Source organism: Dendrobates tinctorius, unplaced genomic scaffold (genome assembly GCF_039654945.1).
Source record: "Dendrobates tinctorius isolate UK_male_01 unplaced genomic scaffold, ASM3965494v1 ptg000490l, whole genome shotgun sequence".
In the NCBI taxonomy this organism is placed as follows: Eukaryota; Metazoa; Chordata; class Amphibia; order Anura; family Dendrobatidae; genus Dendrobates; species Dendrobates tinctorius.
The window spans coordinates 110,082-117,000 of NW_027362151.1; the positions used below are offsets into that span (position 1 = coordinate 110,082).

At 43.1% G+C, this 6,919-nt stretch overlaps 1 protein-coding gene across 1 annotated transcript in view; it reads right to left on the minus strand.

Moving 5' to 3' along the window:
* LOC141078014 (uncharacterized) overlaps positions 1–1,921 on the minus strand; it is a 58,737-nt gene extending 56,816 nt beyond the window's left edge. The window contains exon 1 of the transcript XR_012227634.1: positions 1,791–1,921. The gene's annotated coding sequence lies outside the window, so the exon portion shown is untranslated. The remainder of the gene's footprint in view (positions 1–1,790) is intronic.
* Positions 1,922–6,919: the final 4,998 nt, after the last annotated feature.

Sequence of the window (6,919 nt, forward strand, 5' to 3'; positions counted from 1 at the left end):
GCTCACAATCTAATCTCCTATCACACAGTGTATCACTACTCCCATCATCCCTGACCCCAGAGCTCACAATCTAATCTCCCATCACACAGTGTATCACTACTCCCATCATCCCTGACCCCGGAGCTCACAATCTAATCTATCACACAGTGTATCACTACTCCCATCATCCCTGACCCCGGAGCTCACAATCTAATCTCCTATCACACAGTGTATCACTGCTCCCATCATCCCCGACCCCAGAGCTCACAATCTAATCTCCTATCACACAGTGTATCACTACTCCCATCATCCCTGACCCCAGAGCTCACAATCTAATCTCCTATCACACAGTGTATCACTACTCCCATCATCCCTGACCCCGGAGCTCACAATCTAATCTCCTATCACACAGTGTATCACTGCTCCCATCATCCCCGACCCCAGAGCTCACAATCTAATCTCCTATCACACAGTGTATCACTACTCCCATCATCCCTGACCCCAGAGCTCACAATCTAATCTCCTATCACACAGTGTATCACTACTCCCATCATCCCCGACCCCAGAGCTCACAATCTAATCTCCTATCACACAGTGTATCACTACTCCCATCATCCCCGACCCCAGAGCTCACAATCTAATCTCCTCTCACACAGTGTATCACTACTCCCATCATCCCTGACCCCAGAGCTCACAATCTAATCTCCTATCACACAGTGTATCACTACTCCCATCATCCCTGACCCCGGAGCTCACAATCTAATCTCCTATCACACAGTGTATCACTACTCCCATCATCCCTGACCCCAGAGCTCACAATCTAATCTCCTATCACACAGTGTATCACTACTCCCATCATCCCTGACCCCAGAGCTCACAATCTAATCTCCTATCACACAGTGTATTACTACTCCCATCATCCCCGACCCCAGAGCTCACAATCTAATCTCCTATCACACAGTGTATCACTACTCCCATCATCCCCGACCCCAGAGCTCACAATCTAATCTCCTATCACACAGTGTATCACTACTCCCATCATCCCTGACCCCAGAGCTCACAATCTAATCTCCTATCACACAGTGTATCACTACTCCCATCATCCCTGACCCCAGAGCTCACAATCTAATCTCCTATCACACAGTGTATCACTACTCCCATCATCCCTGACCCCGGAGCTCACAATCTAATCTCCTATCACACAGTGTATTACTACTCTCATCATCCCTGACCCCAGAGCTCACAATCTAATCTCCTATCACACAGTGTATCACTACTCCCATCATCCCCGACCCCAGAGCTCACAATCTAATCTCCTATCACACGGTGTATCACTACTCCCATCATCCCTGACCCCAGAGCTCACAATCTAATCTCCTATCACACAGTGTATCACTACTCCCATCATCCCTGACCCCGGAGCTCACAATCTAATCTCCTATCACACAGTGTATCACTACTCCCATCATCCCCGACCCCGGAGCTCACAATCTAATATATAATACAATGCATGTGCAGCTGATGTGGTTGTGCCGGGGCTCCGGGGGTCAGATTGCCCTCATGTGCAGCAGGCAGGGAGCGATACCTACAAGAGAAGATATAAAGCTACGCGCTCTGGATTGTGTAGGACGGTAAATCTCGATCATGTGAGCTGCATTACTGCCATGGTGAGTGCTATATTATGTACATGTGGAATGGTGGAAAATTGGAAATGCAATATTACTATAGGAAGAGACAGAGTAAAATGAGGACACTAATCACATATATCGGCCAATGTGTATGAGCCCAACCACAGCATCATGGCCGCCTACCTGACAGTGGGGTCCTGCCCTGGACTGGAAAGCTGCAATCCCTGGGGCAGCAGGAAGGAGCCAGAGAGTCACAGCCACCTGCGGCTGATGGACTGGGCGTGGACCTCACGTCACCTCCTGCTAGTGTGAACAGGTGCCAGCTAACAATCCATCAGCCGCAGGTGGTTGTGAATCGCTGCCTCCCTCCTGCCCCTGTGTGATATGACGGTATGATGCCAGAATATTTATTGGACGGCGTATGGACTCGAGGAGTGTAACAGATCCATTCACACACATAAAAATCACAGACCTGAGAATGAGACCAGTGAGGGCCAGAGAATGTTCTGTCCTGGTCCAATTATGAGAATAATATAACTACTATAATACTGCCCCCTATGTACGAAAATATAACTACTATAATACTGCCCCCTATGTACAATAATATAACTACTATAATACTGCTCCTATGTACAAGAATATAACTACTATAATACTCCCCCTATGTACAAGAATATAACTACTATAATACTGCTCCTATGTACAAGAATATAACTACTATAATACTGCTCCTATGTACAAAAATATAACTACTATAATACTGCTCCTATGTACAAGAATATAACTACTATAATACTTCTATGTACAAGAATATAACTACTATAATACTGCTCCTATGTACAAGAATATAACTACTATAATACTGCCCCCTATGTACAAGAATATAACTACTATAATACTGCCCCCTATATACAAGAATATAACTACTATAATACTGCCCCCTATATACAAGAATATAACTACTATAATACTGCCCCCTATGTACAAGAATATAACTACTATAATACTGCCCTTATGTACAAGAATATAACTACTATAATACTGCTCCCTATGTACAAGAATATAACTACTATAATACTGCCCCCTATGTACAAGAATATAACTACTATAATACTGCTCCTAAGTACAAGAATATAACTACTATAATACTGCCCCCTATGTACAAGAATATAACTACTATAATACTGCCCCCTATGTACAAGAATATAACTACTATAATACTGCCCCTATGTACAAGAATATAACTACTATAATACTGCCCCCTATGTACAAGAATATAACTACTATAATACTGCCCCCTATGTACAAGAATATAACTACTATAATACTGCTCCTATGTACAAGAATATAACTACTATAATACTGCTCCCTATGTACAAGAATATAACTACTATAATACTGCTCCTATGTACAAGAATATAACTACTATAATACTGCCCCCTATGTACAAGAATATAACTACTATAATACTGCTCATAAGTACAAGAATATAACCACTATAATACTGCTCCTATGTACAAGAATATAACTACTATAATACTGCTCCTAAGTACAAGAATATAACCACTATAATACTGCTCCCTATGTACAAGAATATAACTACTATAATACTGCCCCCTATGTACAAGAATATAACTACTATAATACTGCTCCTATATACAAGAATATAACTACTATAATACTGCTCCTATATACAAGAATATAACTACTATAATACTGCTCCTATGTACAAGAATATAACTACTATAACACTGCCCCCTATGTACAAGAATATATCTACTATAATACTGCCCCCTATGTACAAGAATATAACTACTATAATACTGCTCCTATATACAAGAATATAACTACTATAATACTGTTCCTATATACAGGAATATAACTACCATAATACTGCCCCTATGTACAAGAATATAACTACTATAATACTGCCCCTATGTACAAGAATATAACTACTATAATACTGCTCCTATATACAAGAATATAACTACTATAATACTGTTCCTATATACAGGAATATAACTACCATAATACTGCCCCTATGTACAAGAATATAACTACTATAATACTGCCCCTATGTACAAGAATATAACCGCTATAATACTGCTCCTAAGTACAAGAATATAACTACTATAATACTGCTCCTATATACAAGAATATAACTACTATAATACTGCTCCTAAGTACAAGAATATAACTACTATAATACTGCTCCTATATACAAGAATATAACTACTATAATACTGCCCCTATATACAAGAATATAACTACTATAATACTGCTCCTATGTACAAGAATATAACTACTATAATACTGCCCCCATGTACAAGAATATATCTACTATAATACTGCCCCCTATGTACAAGAATATAACTACTATAATACTGCTCCTATATACAAGAATATAACTACTATAATACTGCTCCTATATACAAGAATATAACTACTATAATACTGCTCCTATATACAAGAATATAACTACTATAATAGTGCTCCTATATACAAGAATATAACTACCATAATACTGCTCCTATATACAAGAATATAACTACTATAATACTGCCCCCTATGTACGAAAATATAACTACTATAATACTGCCCCCTATGTACAAGAATATAACTACTATAATACTGCCCCTATGTACAAGAATATAACTACTATAATACTGCCCCCTATGTACAAGAATATAACTACTATAATACTGCTCCCTATGTACAAGAATATAACTACTATAATACTGCTCCTTTATACAAGAATATAACTACTATAATACTGTCCCTATGTACAAGAATATAACTACTATAATACTGCCCCCTATGTACAAGAATGTAACTACTATAATACTGCCCCCTATGTACAAGAATATAACTACTATAATACTGCCCCTATGTACAAGAATATAACTACTATAATACTGCCCCTATGTACAAGAATATAACTACTATAATACTGCCCCTATGTACAAGAATATAACTACTGTAATACTGCCCCTATGTACAAGAATATAACTACTATAATACTGCCCCCTATGTACAAGAATGTAACTACTATAATACTGCCCCCTATGTACAAGAATATAACTACTATAATACTGCCCCTATGTACAAGAATATAACTACTATAATACTGCTCCTATGAACAAGAATATAACTACTATAATACTGCCCCCTATGTACAAGAATATAACTACTATAATACTGCCCCCTATGTATAAGAATATAACTACTATAATACTGCTCCTATGTACAAGAATATAACTACTATAATACTGCCCCTCTGTACAAGAATATATCTACTATAATACTGCCCCCTATGTACAAGAATATAACTACTATAATACTGCCTCCTAGCTGTGAGGTTGTGTGTTAGTGTTTCTCCTGATGTCTGGAGCAAGCCCAGGGAGGGGCCACCCTGGGCGGGGAAGCTCCCCAAGTAAGGCCCTGGCTTCCAGGCCTACACTGGGAGGAAACTCCCAACCTTCTCATGTGGATGGAAATCCCAGAGTTGCCTCTGCTGGAAATAAACCTCAGAATGGAAGTCCCAGCAGCATGGAGAAAGATTCTGTGTTGAAGTTCAGCACAGGAAAGAAACAAGAGAAAGCTTTGTCTGTGTGCAAGGACGTTACAGTTAAACAGTCGGCCAGTCAAGGCAAACAGTGTCCAGAGCCTGGATCGAAATCCCAGAAGGCATCTTCTGCTGAGAACCTGAGTGCTGGAGGGCAGGTGGCTGCACAGAAGGTGAGGCAGAGTCCATCACCAGCTTCAGGTGTGCAGCTCACTCCAGGCAGACAGAGACGGACATCTCTGGAGAAGCAAACACTCCAGGAGAACCTTCAGCTGGGACATGTGGTGACCAGCATGGCGAGCTCTGGACGCACGAGGTTGCAGGTTGGTGGCAGCGGTAAAAGTGTTGTGGAGGCTGGAGCCACAAAACCAGCGACATTAAAAACCAACGTGTCAACCCCTAAAACAAGACCCCAGAAGGAGCCGCCGCGAGCCCCAGAGCTACAGCTGGCAGAGGAGATACCAGGACTGGTCAGGAGGATGGGTGAGTTGCAGCAGCAGAGGAATCTTCTGCAAATGGAAATAGACTGCATTTACAAGGTGAAGGCTGCTAATCCTGGGGATCACTCTGTATATGACCAGAGACTGAATGCACTGGGGGTAGAGCTGGCGATTGTGGTGCGGGACATAGACTGTGTGCTGGCGAGGATGGGGCCCCTGGCAGAGACATATAGGAACCAGGAGCGGTTTAGGTCCTGCACGCAGGACTCTGCAGGTTGCCGCACAGACATTGTCCCAGGTGGGACCCGGCAGCAGGTACGGCCAGTGCTGCAGCCCGCTAGCTCCTGTTTTAAGGAGGGTCAGATACTGCACCAGCAGCCGCAACTACCTGCGGCAGACCCCAAGCAGGAGCAAGAGGCTCAGATCCCAGCGGTACCACAAGTCCCAGCATGCCCAGCACAACAGCAAGACAGTGGACATGAGACTGCATCTACTGTTGGTGTCCAGGAGAGCACTAATTCTGGTGATATTGATACTGTTCATGTGGGGTTGGGGGCTGAAGGGGGTACAGAGACTGTGGTGGACATTGCGCATCCTGATGACGCTATTGAGATTGATGATGATGATATTAATGTGCAAAATGTCTGTGATTTCCCCCCTTTGGTTTCCAGCACACAAGGTGTAACAGGCCCCTCCGCTGCAGACCCTCGCCCTGTCAGTCAGCCCAGTGTGGCCCCACAGGTCGCTCCCAGTAATGTTTGGAGCCGCGGCACTCCATCCTTTACCTCCAGCGCCAATTACACCGGGCAGGCTTTCAAAAGGAGGAATGTGGTGCGGTTCAGGCACAGAGGTGCCAAGGAGGACCTGCCGGACAGGAGGCTGGTGGTCAGGGAGCTTCTGTGCCGCCAGATGGGGTTTGCGCCGGTTAATATCTTGGCGGTCATCAATCTGCCAGACAGACAGGGCTATGACATCAGCTTTAAGCTTATGTCTGATCTGGACAGATTCTGGGCCAATTTCCCCAAGTTCAGGGACGCTGATGGGTGGAATAAGTTCAGCTTCATTCCAATATCTAAGCCAGATACTGCCACGGTTAATATCATCTTTTGGAATGAGGCTGTTCCCCCGCAGGACATTGTGGTGTGGCTCCGGAGGCATTGTGACCTTGTCTCCGACCTCACCAAAACAGGGATGAGGACGGTATATGGACCGGTGGATGGAAGGTGCTGGTGAAACTGCGCCAGCACAACAATATCACGGCTCACCTACCCAACTCCTTCTTTATCGGGAGGGAGAAGGGGGTTTGC